The following is a 27500-nucleotide window of genomic DNA, read 5'->3' as shown; positions in this document are numbered from 1 at the left end:
CTTCCTTCCTTCCTTCCTCCCTCCCTTCCTCCCTTCCTTCCTTTCTTTCTTTCTTCTTTCTTTCCCTCTTCCCCCCTCTCTCCTCTCTCTTTGTCTCTATCTCTCTTTCTTTCTCTTACTCTCTCCCTAAGGGGCTCATTCATGGTGCTTCTTCTCCCTAAACATTCCTCCTGTCACTATTCACCATGGTAGTTCAAAGAACAAACAGGTGAAACACCTTGGACAGTTCCCTTTTAATGACAGTTCAAAGTTTGTGGAAATCAAAATAGACTCTTTTATGGTGATCAAATGCCATGTCATCATCAGATGTGTTGTTACAACTCAGAAACAGTTGGAAAAATAGTTTAGTAGCATAATGGATAGATCCCTGGCCTTGGGAATCAGAGCCATAGCTGAGTTTGAATGCTACCTCAGACAGTACCTGTATAATTTTGGACAAGTCTGTTAATCTCTTTCATCTTTAGTATTTTGATGTATAAAATGGGGATATTAATGGTACCTACCTTGTAGAGTTGTTGTGAAGATTCTCTGAGATAATATAGCTTATAAACAATTTGCCTTCTTTAACTATGCTTTGCTTAATCCTTTGTAGATATTGCAGTTTTTAAAAATCAAAGGTTTGTGGAATCTCTGCTTCAAGCAAGTCTATCCAACACCATTTTTCCAAAGCAGGTGATCATATCATGTTTCTGTGTTACATTTTGATAATTCTTATAACATTTCAAACTTTTAAATTATTATTATATTTGTTATGGTGATGTGTGATCAATGAGCTTTGTTGTTACTATTTTAATTGTTTTGGAAAGCCATGAACTGTGTCCATATAAGACAGTGAACTTAATTGATAAATGTTATGTGTTCTGATTGCTCTACTGACCAGCTGTTCCAATCTTTCTCTTTCTCCTCATGTTTCTCTATTCCCTGAGACATTACAACATTGAAATTAAGCCAATTAATAACCCCACAATGGTTTCTGTTTTCAAGTGAAAACTATGATGTGACACACTTCATTGTTGTCTTACTTTAAGAAACTGTTATCCTAATCTTCAGAAACTTCCATTCTAATCAGTCAGGAGCCATAAACATCAAGGTAAGACCCTCCATCAGCAAAACATTGAAATTCATTGAAACTCACATGATGGTTAGCATTTTTATTTTTTAGCAATAAAGTATTTTAATTAAGGTATGTACATTTATTCTTAGATATAATATAGTTGCATATTTAATAGACTACAGTATAGTATAAACCTAACATGCAGTGGGAAACCAAAATTCATATGACTTGCTTTTTTTGCTCTTTTTACTTTATTGTGGTGGCCTAGGATCCAATGTGCGATATTTATGAGATATGTCTGTCTGTGTAAAGCACTTGTTGGCTTTAAAATACTTTATAAATGCTAGCTATTAATATTGCTGTCAATGTTGTTGCTATTGGAGTCTACCCTGCCTTTTAGAACTTGGATGGCTGAACTTCAGTAAGATAAAAACCAAAACCAAAATCAAAAACATTACATTTTCTATTAAAGGAGCTGAGAACAGAATGCTGTTGAAGTTCCTAGATTCCATTTTCATTTTTAGCCTTGAGCAATTCTACTTGAACTTGAATTCTATTTGATAGATTCCCGTTTGCTAAGTTTTCTCCAACTTTAGTTTCCTGACTTAGCATTTCTAATGTTAGTGATTTACAGTAATAAACCATGAGCTAACACCCAGGGTATGTGAGTCAGAGGCAGCCTGAAGTCGACAGTGAGTAGTAAAGAGGACTTGAGAGGTACCTATGCTGAATTCTGAAAGCTTCTTAATGATCCTAAGTGGTTTGGATGTTTAGAGGAAGTTCAAAGGCACCAAATCAATTGTACATCATTTAAAAATACAATATGAAACACTTGGGAGAATCAGGCAGGGCAGCTGTTTTCCTCTTTAGTAGCCTGGAGACTCTAAGGTGGGTGGCAGCAAGACAAATGTTGGGAGCCCTGATTTTCAACCCTGGAAGCTTAGTCTACATGTATGTTTTATTACACGTTAATGGCAGGATGCCATATGCTCCTGAACAAGGATGAGTGAACCAGGACATATTTGGGGATCATTGAACATCTCAATCTATTTTTCAAATGTCTCATGTTCAGTAAAACCCCAAATATGTTCATCTGAATACCATTCCACTGTCATTTTTAAGTCTATCTGCAGTTTGAAAGAAATTGAATCCTTATGTTTTCAAAGCATTTGTACTTAACTCAAACTTTAAAAAAAATAAAGGCAGCTTGATGCCTCAGGTATTTTGTCTTTTAGAGCAAATTCTTCCTTTTAGGATGTTGTGAATGGAGTGAGATATTTATGGAAAGGCATTTATTATCCCCTTCCTTGGACTTGCCCATGACTCTTGGAATTCTGGGTTCAGAGCATTAGGTTTTGAACTGAAGGCTAGAATATACACATATGATAAAGCAAAATCCTCTATCTATTGTAAGAATTTTAAAAAATCTCCTTAGGAAAATTGTGTATTTGTTTTATAAGTGCAGATATATGATTTTTATTAGTATGGAAAATTCCTCTTAATTATTAAAAATATGCCTGTTTGTAATTTATAATCTTAGAGAATTGCCTGGTCACTGAGACTTTAAGTGATTTAAGATCATATCATGGATTTGGTGCTGGGAGGGACCTCAGAGTAGGACTTCTTAAACTTTTTGAGTCCATGAACTTTAATAGATACAACAGTATTTCAATAGAATTAATGTCCTTTGAAATCCTATACTTTGTGGATTTAAAAATATTACTCTGGGAAGGAGTTCTAGGCTTCATCATACTGTCAAAAAAGTCAAAGAACTATTATTTCAGAGGTCACTGAGTCTAGACTCTTATTTTCAAGATGAGAAAACTGAGTCAAAGGGAAGTCAAGTAGCTTCCCCATGGTTACAAATCTAGTTTATCAGAGGCAAACCTTACTTGAATGAAGGAATGAAATAATAAGCATTTATTACATATTAAGTATTGGGAACAAAACAGAAAAGCAAGACAGGTCCTGATGTCAAAGAGCTTACATTTGCCTAGGAGAGACAATAAAAATTGTAGGTTTCAACTGTAAGATAGAAAGGTTCCATAATTTTAGATTACAATGGGAAAAAAATTATAATGTGTATTTTAAAATGTTATCTCCACTGATAAAATCATATATATTTCTAATGTTGAACTATTCAACAGTGCCAAAGATTTCATTGGTAAGAAATCTTTGCCCTCTCCCCCTAGGTCTTTAATAGTTTTTTTTTCCCCTGCTGAAGAGATGGGTAGGAGAGGAGGAAACACATACAGAAGCATTTGTTAGGTAATGTCTCTACAATAATTTTTCTCCAAGAAGATGGCTTCAGGATCTAGGCTGAAAATGGGGAAATTGGTCTTGGAGATAGCTATTTTAGAGGATTTTAAGATTTTCTGTCCATCTAATCAAAACATATTATTTCTATTTTATGTGTAATTTCTTTGGGCCTGTTTATTCTTTCACAATATGATTAATATGGAAGTATGTTTTACATAATTGTGTATATATATACATATATATATATATATATATATATATATATATACACACATACATATGTACATTCATTTTCAAAAACATTTCACCATCAGAAAGTGCATTTTTTAGTGGACTAATACAATTTAGTGCAAATTTAGAAATTCCAGAAACTCTCTTAATCCTCCCTTGTTCACAGGGTACGGATGGTGTTGGCAAGGGTAAGACAACATTTCTGAAGCTCTCAGCAGGAGAAAATTTGGTCCATTTTGTTAGTCAACCCTTTGACATTTGTAGGATTTAGTGGAATGTCATGGGTCTCACTCTTGGCCCTTGATTCTATTCCCCTGTGACTTGAAAGGGAGATTATTGGTCCATCAGGAAATAGAACCTTTCTGCAAGCTTATTTGACAATCCCTTTGTGTATATACATCAGCTGAATAAACTGCCTTCTTTCACTCAGCTGCACCCTTTGGGGGACCCAGGTGGTATTCTTTCAGTGTCCAAAGTCCAAAGGAAGCCCAATACAAATAAATACAAAGAGGAGTTTTCCTCATCTTTTTGTTTGTCTTTGCAAACTTTATTTCATTGCTCTCACATGAAAGTGATTCTGATACTATATGTTCATACTGACCAGAACAAAAATATTTTTTCAAGGTGCTCTCATGTTTCAACTATCTTTCCAAACATGCTTGACACTATTTGTCAAGTGGGGATGAAAAACAAACTTCATTGCTGTTACTTCTACTTAATTGGGGTCAAGTTCAAAATTGTTTCAGAATGTTGGGAGTTGAAGGAACCCTGGAAAACATCTAGTCTACCTCACTCATCTTAGTGATAAGACAGTTCAGGAAAGGAGACCATTACTTAATATGATCTGAGATGGGAAAGATTTAAAATTTTCTTCCTTATTTACAGTGGCCACCTTCATGGACTTTTCTGTTGCATTTGACAAAGCTCACCAAATCTTGTCCCTTGGTCTGAACAATTCAATCCAACAACAATTTATTAAATTTTGTATTCCCTATACAATAGAAAAGGGATACAAAGAAAGTTCATGTGCTCTACTGTGTAACATATAGGAGTATAAATAAATTCATGATGATTTGAGAAGCAAGAAGCCATTATCAAATGAGGGAATCAAGAAAGACTTCTTGTAAGAGATAGTATTTAAGCTGAGTTTTGAAGATAGCTTAATATTTAAAGAAGTAGAGGTAAAGAATAGTGCATTCTAGTCCTGTGGGAAAGGAGTGGAGGTGTGGGGGGTATAACCTGAGCAAAGTTATGGAGATAAAAGATGGAATATCAAGTTAGAAGAGAAAGCATGCCAAAGCATATGAATAGGCAGTTTTCAGATTAAAAAAAATCAAAGCTATGGAAGTGTTCTGCATAACTTTTGAGTAGAGAAATGTAAATTAAAACAATTCTGAGATAACACCCTACATCTGTCAGATTGGCTAATATGACAAAGAAGGAAAATGATAAATGTTGCAGAAGACATGGGAAAATTGAGACACTAGTGAACTATTGGTAAAGTTGTGAATTGATCCAAACATTCAGGAGAAGAGTTTGGAACTATACCCAAAGGGCAACTGAACTATGCATATCCTTTGATCCAACAATACTACTACTAGTTCTGTATCCCAAAAACATCACAAAAAGGGGGAAGGACCTACATGTGCAAAACTGTTTCTAGCAGCCCTTTTCATGGTGGCAAAATGTTGGAAATTGAGAGAATGCCCATCAGTTGGGGAATGACTGAACAAACTGTGTTATATAAATATAATAAAATATTATTATACAATAAGAAACAATGAAGAGACAGATTACAGAAAAATCTGGAAAGGCTTGTATGAACTGATGTGAAATAAAATGAGCAGAAACAAGAAAATATTGTACAAAGGATCAGCAACATCAGGTGATGATCAATTATGAGTCACTAATCTCTTTACAGCAGCATAATGATCCAAAATAATGAAAGGATTCATGAAGAAAAATGCTAACCACATTCAGATAAAGAACTGATGAACTTTGAATGCAGATCAAAGTATATTTTTTTCACTTAATTCTTTTTCATGTTTTTCCCTTTTTGATCTTATCTTTTTTTTTTTAACAAATGTGACTAATATGGAAATATGTTTTACATGTATAACCTATATCAAATTACCAACCATTTTATCAAGAGAGGAGGGGAGGAAGGGAATGAGAACAATTTAGAACTCAAAATCTTATAAAAATAAATGCTAAAAATTGTCTTGATGTAATTGGGAAAATAAAATCCTATTAAAAAAAAAGAAGAGAAAGCATGTAGGAAATTGTGGCTATAATATAAAGTCTGTGAATCAGAGTAATGTGAAACAGTTATGGAATGGTAGATTGGAGCTCGATTGCAACAAAATTTTAATGCCAAATTACAGTGTTTACATTTTATCTACAAATAAGTCATTCAATATTTCTGAGCAGGTCAATAGTAAGACCCATACTTTAGGAAAGCTATTTTGGCAGCTATTTGGTAAGTGGATTAAAAAGCAGAAAGACTATAAAATAAAAGTCCAATTAGAAAGCACAGTTCAAAACACAGTTAATCACAAAATGATTTAAACTAAAAGAGTAGCTATGTTGGTGGAAAAGTGCAAGTTAAAACATTATTCTATCTTGGTTTTCTTTCTATATTTCCAATAAGTTTTTCTATTTCTTGCTTCAGTGGCTCCTTTTCTTTTTCTATACTCTTGGCTGTGGGTATTTCCTAAAGCTCAGTTCTTTTCTCTCTATTCTTCTTTCTTTGTATTCTCTTCACCATATCATCATCTAATTCTCAGTTTTTCCCACCTAATTCTTCTTATTTCTCACCTTGCTATACTACTTTGAGAGTTTCCAACTTTACTACCATGTTTCAGGAAACTTATTGTTGGTAAAGTTTTATCATCCTGCAAGACCCCATTAGCTTTAGTATTCTAATCCATGACTTTCAATTTAGAGAGGGAGCATAGATCATTTCCACCATGTCACCATATTGGGTAGCTTCTCTGATGTCCAACCCACCTCATTTGTCAGCTTTCTTTTGTGTTTTGTCTTGTCTAATTAGATTGTAAGCTTCCTGAGAGCAAAGAGGATCACCATCCCCAGTGCATAGCACAGTGTCTGATGCATAGGAAGCACTTAATGACTAATTTTAATGTTGAAAGTTCCCAAAGCTGTATCTGCAGCCTCATCCTTTTAATGGAGTTCCATAAGCATATGTCCAACCATCTAATAGATTCTTCTACAATGTAAACAATAAGCCATTAGTTTAAACTTTACTTTTCCCAAATTGAACTAATTCCTCCTAATCAATTCTTCCTCTCTTATTTACAGTCTCCATACATAACATTGTTATTTTCCTACTTACCTAAGCTCAAAAACTTGGTATTTAATCATCAGTTTCTATTTTTAATAACCTCACAGGACTATTATGTCCTTGAATGTGGTTTTGATTTTGCAAATTGTAAAAAGTATTTATCTTTTTGTTTTCCTTATATAGCACCAGAAATGACAACTAGGTGTGACAGGCATAAATTCCTTAGAGACAATTCTACTTCAGCACCTCATTGAAGTTTGGAGGTCACCTTTGATTCTCAAAGATGATGCTAGTGAACAAGTTTTCACAGATTCACTCATGCTTGAGAGTTTGTTTTTAGAAGTGACAGTTTGGGTTCTAATTTTTGAGGTCCAGTCTAATAAGTAGCAAGAGACTCATTGACAGCATGGTGTTCACTAAGAAATTCTATTTACAATTGTGGTAGGAGAAAGTTATGAGGGAGAAGAAGCAAGATAAAAGCCTGAGTTGAAAAGAGAGGATAAAGAATTGCAAAGAATTTTTTTGAGGGTTTCTTCTGAAGAATACCAGAAACAGAATTTGGGGAAGGGACATTGGGAAAGATATGAAAATTTGGAGAAGAATAAGGCCAAAAAAAGAACTTGCCTAGAAAGAGGAAGATTGGAGTTGAAATGAAAGAAGTTTTTGATTCAAAAGAGAAGCCTTCAAAGATTAGAAACAAAAGAGATAACCTCTAAGATTCTATCTCACATCCATCAGATTGACATAAAACAAAAGAAGAGGAAGATGCCATTGTTGGAATAACTTTGGGAAAACAGGAATACTAGTGCACCATTGATGAAATTAAGTTGTTCCAACCATTCTGAAAAGCTAATTAGAATTACATTTACAAAGTTACCCAAATATGCACACCTTTTGACTCATGATGGGGCCTGTCCCCAAGGAGATCAAAGAAAGAGGTAAAGAACCCATTTGTATAAAAATATTCATAGCAGTTCTTTTTTTCATAGTCCTAAACTGCAAATTAACTTGATGCCCATCTATTATGCAGCTTAACAAATTATATTAAATATGAATGTAGTAGAATATTGTCATACTATAATAAATAACAAAATTTATAGTTTCAGGAGAAACTGAGAACTGAGAAGACTTCTTTGTGAACTAACATAATTCATGCAATGACAACAGTTATACCAAAAAACAACTGTGAAAGTTACTAAAACTTTAATTGATGCAATAGCAAAACATAACTCCAAAGAACTGAAGAATTCTACTTATATCCTGACAAAAAGATGCGTCTTAAAATATGGAATGAGCCATATTTGTGGACATGGCTAATGTGGTAATTTGCTTTACTGGATTGTGCATATTTAATACAAGGATTTTATTTTTCTTTTCAATAAATTTTAATAGGAAGGCAGTGGAAGGGAAAGACAAATAATTGTAAAAATAAATAAAGATGGCTAGGCAAAGAAACAAATAAAAATAATAGCTAAAAAAAACAACAAAAGTGAATAGATAGGTGAGAGATAAGGGTACTGTAAGGAATGCCTTACTTAAAGCAGCACCAGCCATGGTAAATGGAAGATAGAAGTCTGGTTGGATTAAAAGCCGTCAAACCTAATACTGTCATTTTATAAGTGAGGAAGCTAAGGCCCAGAGAAGAAAATCAAATTAATGATTACTTGATGAGAAATTCTGTACTATTTTCATTGAACTATGATATTTAAATATTGTCTTATGAGATCACTTTATTTGATGATATTGCATCATGGAGAACAAGCTGAGTTTGAAATTAGGAAGAACTGGAACGAAGTCTTGCTTCTGATACACTAGCAAAGTGGTCCTGAGTAAGTCAGCTTCAGTTTTCATCATATCACAGAGTTGTTGGGTGGATTAAAGGAGATCATAAGGAAAGTACTTTATAAATCTTAAAATATCTTGGAAATCATCATCATCATCATCATCATCATCATCACAATACTGGTTAAGTTGCTTAATCTTCATGCAATTCTGGCAATTTGTAGAGCCAGTTCCCATACCATGATTTTCCCACAGTGCTGAAATCATGAATACTTTCATTCATACACTGGGGATTCCAAAGAGCTTTGCATACATTATTTCATCCTGGTGCATTGTTCACTGCATTTAGTGTGGATTCCCACGAATAAGTTCTATGAGATCTGGAGACAGAGAATCTGGGTTGCATTCCTAGTGGTACTGCTTTCTATCAGTGAGAATTTTGACAAATCATTGAACTTTTCTGGGTTTCAGATTCTTCCTGTGCTAGTGGGTCAAACTAAGTGATGCTTTTAGCTCTAAATCCATGCTCACAGAATCCCTTCCAGTGCAAGACAATCCCATCTAACTCAACCAATTGCTATAAGTCAATTCAAAGCAGCACCACTTTGAGGGGTGGAGGCAAGATCAAAGGCTTTACATAGTCTTTGATTAGAAAATATTCCTTATATGCACATTCTCTACAAGAGTGAGGAAGGGATAGCCAGCTCTCATTAGACTCCCTATCAATCTCAGTTTGAATCATCTTTGTTCATTACAAATTAAGAAGGAAATTTTGATCAAGGGCCCAGAAGATTCGTATTTTCCTTCTGGGGCTATCAAAATCCATCACCTGCTTGAAAGAGAAAGTCTTTCAATATCAGAGGGATATCTATTTTCAATAATTAATTGTTTATGTGTTTGTGTGTGCAACCTAAATGAAAAAATTAATATATCCTTAATAGAAAGAAAGCATGATGATGTGGTTAAAGAAAAGCATTTTTAATCCATATATACATATAGCATGTATGCACGCAAGTAAACGTGCATAATATATATTATATAATTAATGTACACACATCTATATATTATATATATACATATACACCCATACATATATTTAATCTAGAATTTAATCTAGAAATATATATATATATATATATATTTAATCTAGGCCTATAATTTTATTGCTATAAGGAAATTCCCTTAAGCAATCAAGACCAGCAGAAGCCTTAAAGAGTTGCCCTGGACTTCAAAAAATTACACTTGGACAATTGTAAAACTTTCTTTAAAAATCTCTTTAATCCTCCCTTTCCTCTACTCCAAAACTTTTAATCCATTTCCACTGTCAATGTAAATTAAATCCAGATTTTTTAACCTAACATTTTAGGTCCTTCACAACTTGGTTCCAATATATCTTCCCAGAATTATCTTCTTCTAATCACTTATATGGATTCTAGGCTATAACCAGAATGGACACACTTCTTTTTGTTCCTGCCACTAAGAATGCCCTCTCCTTTTCTTCTTTACTCCTATCCATCTTTCAAAGAACAGTTCAAATGTCATGTATTCCATGAAGACTTCTCTGATCACCTCAGCCTCATAATAATCATTATTTCTTTGGGACTTTTGAAGAACTCCTGGCTTTTCTATGACAATCTATTTTTTTATGTCTTCAAGCCCAAGGACAGAGACTGTGTCTTAGTCTATTTAATAACATCAATAAAATCTTGAATAAGGCCATAAATACAATCCTTGGAAATGATATATTTAGTAGTGGTCATTTCTACCCTTCAAATCACAGTTTTTCTGTAGTAGCTAGTATTATAGAATTGTTGTGTATATGTGTGTATGTGTATATGTGTGTATGTATATATACATACACACATATACACCTAAAATATATGCATTCATGTATATATGTATATAATTGTACACATATAATTTGTGTATTATATGTATATGTACAAACACACACATTATATGTATATGTATATGCGTATGTGTATATATGTACATACATATGTGTGTATAATTTTTTTTTGTGTGTGTCTGTTTACGTATGTGTAGTAATAACATAAGATGAACCCTTCCAAACATAAGTTGCCTTCCACAGATGAGAGCCTTCCACTGATTTTATTACTTGCTCTGTTGCTGAACTTTTCCCCTTTTTTGATAGTATCTGCCAGAATTCATCTTCCACATATAACCTTCAGCTAGGAGTTATCTCCATGCTATGATGAGGAATAAGGACTTTAGTATAGATTCATGAAGGAGATACTAATAAATATATGTTGAATGAATACTGAATTATATGCAACCCGTGGAAATGAAGATATAGGTAGTATGTTTATCATTTAGAATTTATGTCATGAAATTAAAGTCATCTATAGTCTTATGAAAAATCCTCTAAATCACTATTGATTAGAGAAATGCAAATTAAAACAACTCTAAGGTACCACCTCATACCTCTCAAATTGGCTAAGATGACCAGAAAACATAATGATAAATGTTGGAGGTGATGTGGGAAAACTGGGACACTAATACATTGTTGGTGGAGTTGTGAAATGATCCAACCATTCTAGAGAGGAATCTGGAACTGTGCCCCCAAAGTATAAAACTGGGCATATCCATTGACCTAGCAGTGCCACTACTGGGTCTGTATTCCAAAGAAATCATAAAGGAGGGAAAAGGACCCACATGTGCCAAAATGTTTGTAGCAGCTCTTTTTATGGTAACAAAGAATTGGAAAATGAGTAGTATCAATTCTGGAATAGTTGAATAAGCTGTGATATATGAATGTAATGGAATATTATTGTTCTATAAAAAATAAACAAGCTGATTTTAGAAAGGCCTGGAGAGATTTATATGAACTGATGCAAAGTGAAACAAGCAGAACCAGGAATACATTCTACACAATAACTGCAAGAATGTGCATTGATCAACTATGAAAGATTTGGTTCTTCTCGATGGTTCAGGACAGAAAATGCCATCTGCATCCAGAAAAAGAACTAAGGAGATTAAATGTAAAGCAACATATGCTATGTTTACTTCTTTTTTTCTGATTTTTTCCTCTCCCATGATTTTTCCCTTTTGTTTTAATTCTTTTCTTCCAACATGACTCATAAAGCAATGCATATAAAAAATAAAATTAAAAAAAAATGTGTCATTCACTACACAGTATAATTGATTGTTAAATTTCCTTAAAAGACAATATTCCAGTGGCACACTTTTATATGAATCTTCTTTTTTCTGACCATGTAAGGGCAGAGGAGTGGAGAGAGTTCATCATTTCTTTAATTCATGATGCTTTGCCTGTCTTAATTTGGCCTGCGATAATAATAGCTTTTTTGGTCTTATATTAGGCTTTTTATACATGAAATCTTTTCTCTATAGATTGTCGTGACTTTTTTCAAAGCCAAGTGTAGGACTTTACAATTATCTTCCTTTGTGTTTTTGCTTTATCCTTATGATCTAGCCCATTGAATTATTTTTGGATCCTGACTTTATGATTTGACACTTATATAGCACTTTAAATAGATGATTTTATTTGATAATATGCTACTTATTATTTCCAACTTTATATCAATGTGAAATTTAATATTAATGCACCATAACTTCATCTAGTATTAATGATAAAAATATTTTAAGAGCACAGGCCAAGAACATGTCTTGTAGGATTCTATTGAAGAGCTCTTTCTATGTTGATATCAACTACTAATGGCTACTCAGGATTCCATCATTTGATCAGTGGCTATTAAAGAGATTTTAGGAAAGTAGAAAGTACACTGGACATGGGGTCAGAAGTTATTTGTTTGAATTCCAATTTTGATGCTACTTAGCTATGTGATATTTTCCTTTCTCCAATTCTATGGTAACTTTCATTATTGTCAAATTACTTATGTAGCTCAGCAATTATATCCTCCATTTTTTTCAGCCTTGGTAATATGAACTTTTCATGGGTAACTAGATGTTTTCTTATCATCTCTCTTCTTATCTAGATGCGTCATTACAATCTTTAACTTTGTTGTTTCTATTCTAATCATAATTTCTTGTTTTTCCAAGATGGAGGGATATTTGTTTCAATTCAATAACTCTTCAGGATTTTGTTTTCAAAAACAGAGGGCTCACATCTAAATCTCTTAGAGGATTTGTTAGAGATGAGGGAAATTGAGAGAGGAGAAGGAGGAAGAGGAGAAAAGAGTAGTCATAGCAATGAGGAAAGCAAAAAAAAATAGAAAGGAAAAGAAAGGTAGGGGAGGGGAGGGAGAGAATCAGAGAAAGAAGGGGAGAAACATAGTGGATTCAGTTTCAGACCTACAGTTAGCAAAATCTGAGTTCAGATTCTAACACTAACATTTACTAGTTCTGTAATATGTCCGTGGACAAACCAGAATCTCTATATATTTCAAACAATTATGTAGAATTAATAAACCAGAAAAGGGCTGTGATTTGCTTTGGTGGAGGGATTGGTTTCATAGGGTTTCTCACAGTGATGAAATCACATATCCTTCATTTGTTTGTGACCATCAAACACAGTGGTTATCCCAGATACAGTTACTCAAGATTCAGAAATACTCCCTAGGCTGGCATCTCCTCAGAACCATAATCCTTGAGTCCTCACTGATATGTTTACTTCTACTAGTCAGTCAGAAAGCACAATTAGCTTTAAATGAAGGCAATTAATGAAAGAGCATAGTAAGAAAAGCAGCAATAAAGCATTTTTTTCTATAACCCTGGGACATGCTTTTCTACAGTTTCATATGTTATTAGTGAAAAGAATGGACACATAAAAGGAATATGCATGGAGAGAAAAACACATAGGAAACACTTATACACAGTGTGAAACATGGAGGGACATACATGGAGAACATATCTAACCAGCAAGTGTGTGAAGGATCAACTCATAATTCCAACACTAAACATTCACCAAGACCTTCTGGAAATATTCTTTTGCTGTTCCTTTTATGCCTATTCTTTGCTGGTCTCATGAACAATGATATCTTTCTGGTCTTGCAGTTTTTTTCAGATTTGTAAGTGTGTCATGGCTAACATGGCTACTGATAGTGTCATTATCATTGGTAGTGGTATAGATCCATTGGATTGGGCTACTGGTGTAAGCTGAGGTGTTATTTCTTTTTATTTTTTTTGCTGTTTATTTTTCAAATTACATGCAAAGATAGGTTTCAACATTCACCCTTGTAAAACCTTGTGTTCCAAATTTTTCTCCCTTCCTCCCTTTCCCCCTCCCCTAGACAGAAAGTAATATAATGTAGGTTAAGTCAGTTTGCTTGTAATGTGTATATTTAGTCAGTGACAAGTCATTCTAGTTATATAGATACTTATAGACTTTCAGTAAAATAAATATGCCACCCATATGGTTCATAGAAGCTATTAGAACTATAAAAATGTCTTATAGCTAGATGATAATTATACTGCCCACATAGTATTAAAAGGATACCATACATGTGGTTATGGTGTTGTTCAGTGGTGGAATGTTTGAGCTGATGGTATCCAAGATACTTCTAACTTGAGATCATTCAAGATTCAGGACAAGTCAGCACACAGACATATAACTGATGGCTTAGTGGTTTCATATAGTTGCTATAGAGCTGAGTTTTTATAGTCTTCCTAGAGGTCAAAGCAAAAATTGTATTACGTAATGAACTGATTGATTGATTGTTGTTGTTTTTACATGATCTAATGGAACATTTTTTAAAAGGATATGCATATCAATAGCTCTGCCTTTTAGTTTAGGGTATGTACAATTTTCTGTCCAGGCTGTAATAATTTTAAGATATCATATTATGACATTATATCATTTTTGTCACTTGTGTAATTTTTATCTAATCACAGAAGACACTTCACATCCTACTTGTCATTCATCAATATATCAGGGTTTTCTAACAATGTCTCTGCTCTTCTACTATATGGCTATTCCACCTCCTTTTCAATATCTTGCTCTTACTCTGGAAATAATGATTAAATTGACGCTACCATTGTTACTTGAAAGAGCATGGCATCTACTATCGTATCATTTCCCCAACAATCCCTGCGACAGCTTAGACTAAAATATCCTTTTCTTAGCTACCAAATAGATTATATTCCATTATGAATATACAACCTCTTTAAAAGCAAGAATCGTTCATGTTTTGTCTTTGTATCATCATCATCATGGAAGATATTTATATGGCATTTAACATGTGCTAGATATTTTGATAAGTGCTTTAAAATTATTTAATAATTTAATAATAATATATTATATGATATAATTATATTTTATAATATAATTATATAATAATATATTAATAATAACAATTTGATAATAATAATAATGATTTACAATTACCTCATTTTGATGCTCATATCCTGGTAGGTAGGATCACATAACTAGTTGGTATCTAAGGCCAGATTGGAATGCAAGTCTCCTGACTTCAGGCCCAGAAAATGCTTATCTACTTCCACTTAGCTACCTCTAGGGACTAGCACAATGTATATAGTAGGTACTTAATAAATGCTAGTTTATTGATTGTTTAATTTCATCATCATGTATATAGGCAATACACACTAAACATACCTTGTTTGAGCCTGTAAGTTTCTGGTAATTAGTAAATCAAATTTCTAACCATATATTAGTTCAGAATATCTCCTAAGATAAGACTTTAAGAATTTCGCTTTCAAAGATCGTATTCTTTTATCTTCATGAGGTACTAACAATATATAGATGTATCATACAGAACTAATCATTTGTTGCTATTAAGAATGTTTCATTTTAAAAGCTTCATTGCTGTTTACAAGATGAATTCACATCTATTATCTTTTGATTACCACAACAAATCTATAGTGCTGAAGGAAGATGTTATCTCCATTTTAATTCAACTAGTGAAAATCTGTTATAAAATACCTATTACGTGAGAGGCACTCTGCTGGGCACTGAGGGTACAAAGACAAAAACAAAACAGCCTCTGCCTTCAAAAAGCTTATGGTCTCAGGCTTGTTATAGCAGAGGAGCCAAAGAATATTGTCTGAATCTCAGCTTTGGTCTTTACTGTTTCTGTGACTTCAGGCAAGTCATTTCAACTTTTTGGGTGTCAGTTTCCCTATCTAAAATGGATAACATTTAAAGAACTTTTCAGCTCTATATGTTTATAACTAAGATATATAGAGAAATGGAAAATTAATTTCAAAAGGGAAAGGATGCTAAAAAGTGACAGAGATCAGGAAAGATCTGGTATGCAACAGGGAAGCTAAACTGTGCTTTGAGAGAAGATATCCCTTCTACTGAAAGGAGGGGAAGATATTCCAGATACAGGAGCCTGCCTTCCAAAGGTACAGATGGTCACACAGATGTGGAGTGGCAGGGCAGCTAGATGAACCCTGGTCCCCTGAATCTAGTTTTGATTCTTCATATGTTATCTGAATATACGCCGTCTGTGACGCATAAAGGCTAATATTGTAAGTGCAGAACTAGAAGGGTCCTTAGGGGCATAAAGCCCAAGCTCCTCATTGGGCAGATTCATAGTCTTCAATCAGAGATCTAGAGAGGATAATGGCATGCCTAAGGTCCCACAGGTGGCATGTGGCAGGGCAGGGATGTGAACTCAGTTCTCTACTCCAATTCAGGGTATGCTCTCTTTGCTCAGTTGTCTCACATGTACACAAATGCAGTTTCTTTCCATGCTTCCACAAAATGCACAAGAGTTTGATTTCTTCACTTGTCAGGCTTTCTTTCTTTCTAAGGACAAATTTTGTTTCCTATAGATCCAAATGTATACGAATGGGTTACTATTTCTAGGCCAGCTAGGCTGCAAACACAAATCTTCTCATTTCAGCAGCTCCGGTGAATAATTGGGCCCTTGAGACGCTACTTTCCATCTTTCCTGAGAAGAGCTCCCCATAAGCTCTCAGTGTGCCCCTGGGGAGTGGGGGGGTGATAATACCATGGCCCCAGGCCTTTTCCTTCCTATATCTGCTTTGTGGGACTCTGAGCAAATTGGAATTGGCAACACGGAGCAGGCAGAGGCTGTGGAAATGATGATGTCCTGGGTCTTCCCCTCCTCCCTCTCCCTCCCACCCTGCCTTCTAGCAACCAGTACAAGGGAAAGAGTGAAAGGCAAGACAAGGGGAAAGCAAAATGTAACATAATTTCTGAATTGAGACTCTTTTGAACACTCATAACTTGAAATTTTCTGGTCTCAAAGAGCAAAAGGCCAGTTCAAGAACCCATTCATTCTAAAAAGTGATGTGCATCCTCCAGTTGGCTAGAAGGCAGAAATGACATGCTAACTCCAAACTGAATGAAAATTCGATGACATAGCGTGTACATACTTCTACCTATATATGTGTATATACACATAATTACCGTATTTCTCCTCAAATCAAAGGTTTTCCAATAGAGAGTACCTTAAGTTCAAAGTCTTGATGGATCTCTAGCCATTCAAAATTATAGCTCATGAGTTCCTATAGGTGTGTTTACATTTATTAGTCAGCCAGAGGACATAATTAGTCCTTAGCAAAGGAACTTAATGATACAACATAGTAAGAAAATGCTTTCCTCTTAAAGACAGAGGACGGACAAATATAGACATACTCTCAGTGGGAAGAATAGATAACCTTTAAGCAATATGTGTAGAGAGCTGTGTAGGGAATGGGGGTGGATACTTGGTATCTGTGGAGGAGGGGGCCACACAGGGAAGGAAAACACATGGCCAGGGAACATATATATGCAATGGAAAAAATATTGATTCTACTCTAGAGAGCAACAAAGACCTTTGGAGGATGCTGTGGCACTGCTCCTACTGATCTATTCTCTCCTATGTATGATAGGTGGCCTTTACTAGATGTGTAGTAAACCTATTGTGTTTAAGTATTGATAATTAATTCAGAAAGTTCACCTCAGAACAGAAGCATTATATGATAACATTAGTAAGTCTTTTTATTTAAACATGAACCCTCTAGGTTTATAACCTATACTAACTGGGATTGTATTCTTCTCATAGTCTTTGACATCTAATCAATGACCAATGTATCTTTTTAAAATTATGTGGCATTCCAAAATGACCCTTTTCTTTAAAAGTGCAAGATCAGTTCTAGAGCCCAACTTCTTAAACTGGGGGTCATAGCCCCATATGGTGTCTAATAACTGAATATAGATGTTGCAAAATTATGATTTATTTTCAGTAAGTATTTATTTTATATAAAATTTTTATATACATATATATCTAGGATTACATAAAAATTTCTTGCATGAAAAGGGGTGATGAGTTGGAAAAATTTAAGAAACCCTGCATTAGAGTACTTCACATCAATGTAGAAAGTACATTTTCTATATTCTCATTGATAAAAATGTGGCCATGAGTGATTAATGTTTAACAAGCCCTGCTCTAGAGGGTACCATTAAATATGGGGTAAGTAGCCATTTTCCTTGTATGTTTGTCTGTGTCTTAAATAGAGTGGGGTTCAGGGCATTCTAAAATTCAGGTGTCTATCTGAATTCTAGCACAGCTTTTAGGAGTAGCCCTGAATAATACCAATGTCTTTCTTTGTCCTAAATTGTCTTATATTTAACTACATTTGTATAAATACATTGTATTTATTCCCTTTACAATTGTGCTTTATACATTATCATATGTATTTGTTTCCATTACTAGAATGCAATAAGAATTAGAAATCAGATTGACTTTTCCAGTAAAGATTTTTTTTGTTGTTGTCTTTTCTAAATGGCAGCAAGCAGTGTTTGGAATATGACAAGTGCTTAATAAATTCTTATTGACTGACTGTTGACTGAGGTTATCCTTTATGATAGAGATTTCTGTAGATTGCCTTCAAACTGTTTTCTTCAACCTTCTCCAGTCACTTCCCAAGTTGATTTTTCTAATGTATAAAGAGTTAATATAGGAATTCATTAATATTACAAGTCTACTTCTTGATAAACATGCAGCACATTTAAAGCAGACTGATTTGGGAGGATAATCATTATATCTGCCATCTCTAATTTATTGACATTTATTGCCATGTACCTACATATTTAACAAAGATCAATTACTGAAGTATCTTTTGATGCGGAAATGAATGTCATTCCAATATAATAATCTTGTCCCTTTAAAAAAATGCAATTCTCTTTCATTGTTTCTTCATTGCTCCTTCATTGTTCAAGCAATGGCATTATCAATACTAATATGAATTTTTCATCACTTTTGCCTTTACAATATACATGAGAATGGATTTTTTCAAGTTCCATAGAGTATATTAGTAAAATTATCTGACCATCAGCCAGAGTGGGAGAGTGGGATGACGCCAATAACATTCCTGGTCTTGATTGTCTAAACCTCTTCTGTCTTATAAAGGGCTCCAGAGGGGGAGAGACGAAGGGCTAATTTATCTCTCTCACTATTTTGCTTTAGTATTTGTGCTTGAACACCTAGGGTAGGGGGTGGGGAGAAGTGAGTAGAGAGGAATAACCCATTTCAATGATGTCATGAAGCTTTCAAAATGAATCTAAGATGATAAATATCATAAACAATTCATAGAGGCAGGATTAGCATCTGCATTTTATTGGTGCATCTCTATACTTTTGTTGTGCAAGTGGGGAGAGGGTGGGCTTTGCAATGCATAAGGAAAATCTGGGTGAGCAGAAGTATATAGGAGTATGGGCCAATGTAGATTGTATGGGTTATGTCATTTTGCAAATTGATATTTGCAAAACGGTTTCAGACTCCTAGTCAAGAAGCATTTAACTCTTTGTTAAGCACTGGGGATCCAGAGAAAGGCAAAAACAATCTCTGCTCTGAAGATGATCAGGTATCAATAAGAATGACAACTTTAAAGATTTACAAACAATAGATAGAAGGCAATCTGAGAAGGGAAGGTACAAGCAATTGATGAGTTGATATGATAGGATACAGCCAAAGTCCAGCTGGCAAAGTTGAGATCTGAGGAAAGTCTTAAGGGAAGCTAGGGAAAATAAGGCAGTACAGGGGATAGAGCATTCCAGGTAGAGAGGATAGGCAGAACAAAGGCAGGGGGCAAAATACTCAATGTCATGTTTATAGGACAGCAAGGAGATAAATAAAGCTGAATCCTAAGGTTCATGGAGGGGAGTAAAGTATAAGAACAGAATGGTAAAAAGGGTCCAGGGTATGAACAACTTGAAATATCATCACAGGATAACTTTGTGTTTGATCTTGAGGGCAATAGGGAGCCATTAGTGCTCATTCAGCAGGTGCATGGCAGGGTCAGATTTTTCTTTAAAAACATCACTTTGGCAGATGAGGGGAAGATGGATTACAATGGAAAAGACCTATCTGATAGGATGTTATTTCATATCATTGCATGATCACTTTTGGGGAAGAGACCTACATAGCATAAAATGAAATAAGAAAAAATAAATCATATGTGACCATATTCTTTTGTGATCTGACCAAGAAGTTCTCAGTTTCTGAAATAAAAATCTAAAGAGGGCAATAAAGCTGTATTTTTCCTAATAGAGCAGACTATTCTGTGATAGTGTTTGACTTCTTCACTTGAGTTTCATCCTTCCTAACCTAAACTGGATTCATGAGCCCAGGTCATTTGAGTAACCATATGCAGTTGACTGTATAAGGACTCCCATGGCCAAAGTGACAATTGGTGCTGGGAGGAAAGGGGAAGGGAGGTGGGCAATGAAAATTTTGCTGAGTTGTTGGGGCATAAGTCCATGAGAAGATTTCAGGGAATCATTGAACTTGGATGAGAAGGAAAAATTTTATCTGGATTTCAACATAAATGGTTGAAATATAATCTTATATGTTGTGTTTTATGAATTTAAAGATATTATTCTGAGAAGTCCATAGGCTTTATCTGTCTTCTACAAAGGCAATGATACAATAAAAGATTTAAGAATGCTTGAGCTAGAGTCATGAGCTGCTGAAATACACAATTTGATTCTCAGATGCTGAGGAGAAAGGATATGGAAGGGTAAGCTTCCTCCTGAACTAAGCTGATATTAAGAAGGAAGACTTACTTGGAAGTTGTAAGGGTCATGTATTACTATCTGCTGGGAATAATTCTCTTTGATAAAATTCAACAAAATTTAGTATATGGAAGAAATTTAGAGCAGGATTCTATCTGGTATTATATTGTGATGACCCAGAGATAGTCCAAGTGTTTCTACTAAGATAAATGGGCCCTACATGTTTCCCAGCAGGTCTGATTGCTGCCTGGAGGGACTTTGCCTGAGAATGATATAATTGGATGAATAAAATAGATGGAGAATAGTAAGCAAAGCACCTTCACCCAAGACTGCTATGTAGACTGTGATGGGACATGGCAATGGGATAAGGTAAGTACTTCTTTTTCTGGGAGTAAGGACTATAGAGAGGCAGAGAGGATCCAAACTATACAAAAAGCCACAATATCTTAGTATAAGCTATGTGATAAGGGATCACACATCTGAAGGAAAATCTATCCAAGCTATCACCATAAGAGAATGAAATTCTGTAGGTCATTTGGAAAGGGTTACATAGAATGAAATTTTATTTCAGTGAGACTTTATTATGTTATTTCACCAAATATTATTAGGTACCATATACATGGTAGTTTACTAAGTTCTAGGGAACATAATTCAAAAACAAGTTCAATAATAGTGCCAAAATCTCAAGGAGCTTCCATTCTGCTTTAGGGATTACCAATTACACAGAAAATAACTATTTCTTTGCCATATAAATTTTATCTTTGAGATTGGTGAATCAGATGTTAAAAGGGGAATTGGAGATAAGACTTTAGGTTATGTCAGTAAAGTTGCAAAATATGAATGGGGAAACAAACCTCTAAATAATGCTAAGACCTTTATATGATAGCTATATTTCATGAGATGAATGTCTTCAATTCAAGAATCTATGGTTCATTAGAGTATTCTGTAGCAATGTAGAAAACACATTTTCATATGCTCATTGATAACTGCAGTAATTGAAAGAATCATCATTCTCAGTCAACCTGGTGATGAGACTTCATGAAGTCAACTAATTTAAACCTGAGATGGTAGACATTTAGTCTGCCACTAGGCTATACTCAAAACTAGGGGTGTGCTATAGTCAGTTCTAAGGGCTTGAAGAACCATTATTAAATTTTCATTATGAAAATTACATTTTACATGTCAGAAAATGCCCAATTGCTATTGTTATATTAGTTGTTTAAACTTTAGAAAGTTTAATAATGTACAATAAAAGTGTGTGCACATTCATATTTTCTCCTAGAGAGCTTGATTATTAAATATTTACCAGCACACTCCTAGTAAAAACCTTACAAGCTTGATGGAACCTGCCAGGTCTTGCAGTCCACGGGCATAAGAGATTAGATTTGATTCAAATTCACCTAAATTCTAATTGGTCATTCAACAATTAATGCAAGGATTCTACTTAGCTATAGCATGGAAAAGATACTCAATAAGGATATAGTATTATCTTGAATGGGCAGGTAAGTGATACAGTGGACAGAGTGCCAGGCCTGGAATAAGGAAGACCTGAGTTCAAATATGACTTCCAGCACTTACTAGCTACATCAAGTATGAAAGGTTTGACTCCACAATCAACATTCCACAGTCTGGACTCTTCTATAACCTTTGGCAACTAGAAAGCCAAGCAAACGACAATGTAGCTTGAGCTTTAGCTCCCAAGTCAGGCAACTCTCTGAGACTGTCTTTTTAAAAAAGAACTAGCCTGCTCTACATGACAGAGCATCCCTATAGGTACTGTTCCTATCACAACTGATAGAACTTTCATGAAATGCAATTTTTCTTTCCACAATTGTGTAAAAGATTTGATACAAAATGCATCTTTTTTTGAAGAGTTGAGGTTATAGTCTTTATCAGTTAAAAGTAATGAAGAAATCATCTAGTTCAGTTCCTTAATTTGACAGATTAAACCAGTATAAGTCCAATGATTTTTTTAAAAGATCAATAAAACAAATGGAAATGGCTTGCCCAAAGCCAGAGAAGTAATAAGTAGCAGGCTCAGGATTTGAACCTAGATATTCTGAATCAAGATTTAATACTCTTTTTCACTATACTATACTTTATCTTTTTCAGGTAATACGAAAAAAATTAGTGGGACCATAGAATTTTAATCTCAGTATAATGATTATTTTCTCCATTTTAAATATAAGGAAACTGAGATTTAGAAAGAATTGACTTTCCCCAAATTATATAACTGGTTAGTAACAGAAAAACCACTAGTTCTTTTCTCTACATCATGATGCCTTAGAACAAAGTTAAGTAGATAGCTAACAATTTCTCATAACAGAGAGTTCTCAAAGTTCTTTTCTTTTTACTTCTTTGTGTTTCTCTTGAGTTCTGTATTTGGAGAAATGAATGAAATTCACCTGTGTCATTGAATGTCCATCTTCTTCCCTGAAAGATTATATTAAATTTTTCTGTATAATTGATTCTTGGCTTCAATTCAAGTTTCTTTCCTTTCAGAATATCAGATTCCAAGTCCTTTGATCCTTTGAAGTGGAAGCTGCTAGATCCTGGATAATCCTGATTGTGGCTGCTTGATATTTGAATTGTTACTTTTTGGCTGCTTGAAAAAAATTGTTATTTTCCTTCATCTAAAAATTCTGAAATTAAGCTACAATATTCCTTAAAGTTTTCATTTTGGGATCTTTTTCAGAAGGTGATTGGTGAATTCTTTCAAATGCTATTTTACCTTCTGGTTCTAGGACATCAGAGTAGTTTTCCTTGATTTACTAAATGATGGCTCTTTTTTCATTATGGTTTCATTATTATTTTCAATAATCCTTAGATTGTTTGTCTTAGATCTATTTTCCAAGTCAGTTGTTTTTCCAATGAGATATTTTACATTTTTTTCTATTTTTTGGATTTTATTTGATTGATTCTTGATGTCTCATTGAGTCATTCATTTCTACTTGTTCAGTTCTAATTTTTAGTGAATTATTTTCTTCATTTATCTTTTTTAGATCCTTTTGTATTTGCCCAATACTATTTTAATGAGTTGTTTTATTCAATGGATTTTTTCCATTTCACAAATTCTGTTTTTCAAGGAGTTGTTTTCTTTTTCCATTTCATTAAATTTATTTTGTAAGAAATTATTTGCTTTTTCCATTTCACTAAATCTATTTTAAGGAGTTTTCTTCAGATAATTTCTGTGTTTCCTTTTGCAAACCCTCTTGCAAAGTTCTCATTTCCTTTCCCCATTTTTCTTCTAACCCTCTTTTAAGATCCTTTTTGAATTCTTCAAAGACAGCTTTTTGAGATGGGGACCAATTCATAACACTCTTTGGAACTTCATCTGGAGATGATCTATTTTTAGTGTCTTGAGGGTTTGAAATCTCTTCTCTTTCTCCATAAAAACTATCTGTGGTCAGAGTTCTTTTTGCTTTTTTGCTCATTTTTTTTCTTAAAGGTTGAGGTCAGCTTTTAGAGCAAAGGGGAGATTGTCATGCTTTCTCTACAGGTGACAGTGGTTGGATAGGGTAGGTGTTGATTGACTTTTGGTGCTGAGTAGGTATGGCCAGGTCCTTTGTTATTCTGGGGTTCAGGGGCTCATCATTTGCCTTTTGTATTTCTGTTGGATGTTTTACAGCTAATCTGCTGATCTATTGGCTTGCAACCAGGACAGAGTAGCCAACACTGCAGTAGATTATTTCCATTATATTCTCTTGGAACTGGGCCCACTAATGTGCCTGCCCTTGGTCCTTCTCTCCATGCTCAACTGAAACAGACTTTCTAAAATGCTTCCAAAATGTCTTCTGCTGGAAATTTATTAAACTCCAAATATTTGTGGGTTCTGTCACTCTAAAACCAGTTCAGAGACTTGATTTGGTATTGCTCTGAGGAAAAATAGGGAAATTTCAGATAAAGATGTATTTCTTCTTCACCATCTTGGCTCCACTCCCCAGCTAACAATTTCTAAGAGAATTTATAGTGACTATGTCACTGGACTCCAATCAGAAAGACCTTGGTTAAAAAAGGATTATTAAAAAGAACAAAACATGCTGAGACATGGCTACATAGAACTGGCACATTCCATAGAATCAAAATATACCTCACACTCTATACTCATGAATGAATTGTTTTACTTAATCCATTAGTGTTGACAATTGATTTAATGATTATGCAATTATAATATTTATTAATGTCATAACATAATAAAATATAAAGAATACTAAACTTATTCTGGACATAGTTATTCATTTGTTTTTGGCATGTCTTCACAATCCCATTTGGGCTTTTCTTGGCAAAGATATTGTCATGGTTTTCCATTTCCTTCTGTAACTCATCTTACAGATGAGAAAACTGAGGCAGAAAGGCTTAAGTGATTTGCTCAGGGCACACAGTTAGGGTGTAAAACTGGATTTGAATTCATGAAGGTGAGTTTTCTTGATTGAAAGCTCAGCAATCTTTCCAATGCACCATCTACCTGCCTATATGGGATACAACTCAGACTTTAATGACTTAAAAAGCATGATGGGATTATACATTTTTTCATCATAATACATTTGTATGATATTGACTAATCATGGCAATTAAGGCTTTATCAGTTATCAAGGTCTGGCCAGATCAAGGTCAGAAGAGAAAAGGTTGCCTAATACTTTAAAAAAAATGATTATAACTTTTTATTGACAGTACATATGCTTGGGTAATTTTTTTACAACATTATCCCTTGCACTCACTTATGTTCCGATTTTTTCCCTTCCCTCTCTCCACCCCCTCTCCTAGATGGCAAGCAGACTTATACATGTTAAATATGTTACAGTATATCCTAGATACAATATATGTGTGCAGAACCGAACAGTTCTCTTGTTGCACAGGAAGAATTAGATTTAGAAGGTAAGAATAATCTGGGAAGGAAAACAAAAATGCAAATAGTTTACACTCATTTCCCAATGTTCCTTTTCTGGGTGTAGCTGCTTCTGTCCATCATTGATCAATTGGAACTGAATTAGATCTTCTCTTTGTCGAAGAAATCTACTTCCATCAGAATATATCCTCATATAGTATTGTTGTTGAAGTATATAATGATCTCCTGGTTTTTCTCATTTCACTCAGTATCAGTTCATGTAAGTCTCTCCAAGCCTCTCTGTATTCATCTTGCTGGTCATTTCTTACAGAACAATAATATTCCATAACATTCATATGCCACAATTTACCTAACCATTCTCCAATTGATGGGCATCCATTCAGTTTCCAATTTCTAGCCACCACAGAAAGGGCTGCCACAAACATTTTGGCACATATAGGTTCCTTTTCCTTCTTTAGTATTTATTTGGGATATAAGCCCAGTAGTAGCACTGCTGGATCAAAGGGTATGTGTAGTTTGATAACTTTTTGGGCATAGTTCCAGATTGCTCTCCGGAATGGTTGGATTCATTCACAACCCCACCAACAATGCATCAGTGTCCCAATTTTCCCACATGCCCTCCAACATTCATCGTTATTTTTTCCTGTCATCTTAGCCAATCTGACAGGTGTATAGTGGTATCTCAGAGTTGTCTTAATTTGCATTTCTCTGATCAATAGTGATTTGGAACACTCTTTCATATGAGTGGAAATAGTTTCAATTTCATCATCTGAAAATTGTCTGTTCACATCCTTTGACCATTTATCAATTGGAGAATAGCTTAATTTCTTATAAATCAGAGTCATAAATGAATATACAAATGACCTGTGGAATTAAAATACTTAAACAAACCATCAATGACTTCAAAGTTTTTTGTAAGACTAACATCCTTCTCTGGAGCCTCATTTTGTCATGAAGGGACACTAGGTTTCTGAAAGACTAGGCCACTGGCAGGCCAATTGGTTAGACATCTCATATAACATTGTAATAACTTCAAGCCTCTCTAGGTGACAGACAGTTTATGTTTACTGGATGAAGTTTAACCCAGCTAAATTGGAAAGGCTGATCACCATGTTAGTTGGGGGAATGATGAATTTGTTGAGAGCAAGGATTATTTTAGGGAGGGCATTTTTTGTCCCTGATGCTTAGCATAGTATCTGACCCATAGTAATTCAATAAATACTTGTTGACTTGCCTATCAAGCCATAGAGAAGTTATGTAAGATACTTTAAAAATTGAAGCAATATGAGTAGTCCCCTGAAATTTTCCTTAGAACTCTCCTGCTGGAAATCTTTGCTATTTTCCTAGGTTTAGGTAGAGTTGATTTGGGTAATGGATTTTGTAAGTCATGGCCTGGGTCTCTAGCAATACCTTTGTAACACTATTCATGGACCATGCCAAACCTATAAATCTAAAAGCAAAAGTATTTGCAATGTAAATAAAAAGGAATATAAATGAGTAGAGAGAATTCAGTAGAATCATTTTAAGAACCAAAAAGCATAATGCCTTAGAGACTTCAAGGGGATTCCCCCCTCCTAATTTTTTTTTTCTCTTTAGCTAGCACATAAGGGGAGAAAAATAATCTCTTTAGGACTTTATTGCTTAGTGGTAAAACCTTAGGGTTAAGAAACCTTTTGAAAAGCATCTCAGGGAAGGAAAAAAATTGCTAAAGTATCATTTGTTTTCTCTGCTATGATCTCTGGTCATCCCATTTCTACTAAAACTCCTGGGTTTGGGGAATATAATGGCTATATTTTCCTCTTTTTTCCCTCCATTTTGTCTGCAGTCTTTCACTTGACTTTCCATTTCTGCAGCTTTTTTCTGACCATCATGCCAATGAATCTTCACTCTTTTTCAGATGTGATTTTCTCAGTAATGTCCAAGCAATTTCACCTGATTAAGAATTAGTTCTGGAACCTAATAAGCATCATGAAAAATGAAGAACTGGGCTTCTTCTTGACCAAGCTTATGACCATGCTTATCATTTTATGATGATACTTTAAGAGAGATAATAGTCATTTCTAAGCCTGCATATTGAGTTTTCAAAATTCCATGTAGA

General features: G+C 34.4%; 1 long non-coding RNA gene across 1 annotated transcript; it reads left to right on the top strand.

The window, feature by feature from the left end:
- The first annotated feature begins 544 nt into the window (after positions 1–544).
- LOC116421350 lies at positions 545–27500 on the top strand. Its single transcript, XR_004231682.1, has 3 exons — positions 545–672; positions 20791–20925; positions 27300–27500. It is a non-coding gene; the product is annotated as an uncharacterized LOC116421350 (long non-coding RNA).

This window comes from Sarcophilus harrisii, chromosome 1 (assembly GCF_902635505.1).
Source record: "Sarcophilus harrisii chromosome 1, mSarHar1.11, whole genome shotgun sequence".
Taxonomy (NCBI): domain Eukaryota; kingdom Metazoa; phylum Chordata; class Mammalia; order Dasyuromorphia; family Dasyuridae; genus Sarcophilus; species Sarcophilus harrisii.
This window is presented reverse-complemented; position numbering and strand designations above follow the sequence as displayed.